The sequence below is a fragment of the Corvus brachyrhynchos genome, unplaced genomic scaffold, assembly GCF_000691975.1.
Source record: "Corvus brachyrhynchos isolate BGI_N302 unplaced genomic scaffold, ASM69197v1 scaffold144, whole genome shotgun sequence".
In the NCBI taxonomy this organism is placed as follows: Eukaryota; Metazoa; Chordata; class Aves; order Passeriformes; family Corvidae; genus Corvus; species Corvus brachyrhynchos.
In genome coordinates, this window is record NW_008237406.1 from 225406 (window position 1) to 226299 (window position 894).

An 894-nucleotide genomic window follows, 5' to 3' on the forward strand; every position below is an offset into this window, starting at 1 on the left:
ATGCACACAGCAGCTCCCCAGGGACAAGCTGGATCAGCACTGACTGGACATGCAGTGCCCACCAGCCTCACCAAGCAAGTAGCACCTAATTTGATTTTCATTCATAGAAAGAAATCAGTGTTTCTGGGTATCTGGCTCCTACAAGGACCCATGATTTTGCTAGTAGCTTTCCCAGCTTTTCTCAGAGAATGTACATTTAATATCCTGTCCAAAGAATCCCAGGATATTTGGGGCTGGACTGCTGGCCTCCCTTGTGTCATCAATAATGTTGGAAAAAATATTTTATTGGTCTTTTACAGCATATCCTGGCTAAACCCAGCTGCAGATGTTAAATACAGACTGTGCCATTCCCCCTCCTCACTCTTTTTACAGTGTTCAGACTCTGTAAAATGCAAACTTTGCACTTAGAGCTTGGTACGACACCCTGAAGAGACAGTAACGAGTCACCTCATGAATTTTATGGGAATCATATGGGATGGTGACACACAAGATGAAATTCCATGAGTTTCTACCTAAAACGTAATGGTGGAAAGTAATTTATATGACTTATTATGAAGCAGTAAAATTTTCTTCTGGAGAGAGTAAGTTCTGAAAGGATCAGAGTGAAGCTATCAGACCTCGGAAGTCAAAGAAATTCAGGGAGCTGGTGGAGAGAGTTTCTTCAGAAAAACAGATAACCTGGAGATAAGAAGTGCAAGACAAACACCAGGGGCTTCAGGCTATATTAAAAAAACTGATGGCAAATATCAGGGGAAGACAGACAGGAAATAATAAGAGTTACTCTGGCTGCATCCAAAAAGTCCTCAGTGATCCAAGAAAAGACTGCAACAACAATGAAGAAAATAAAATCATGTAACAATATTAACACCAATTTAAGTGTTTGGGTCCAGTAGA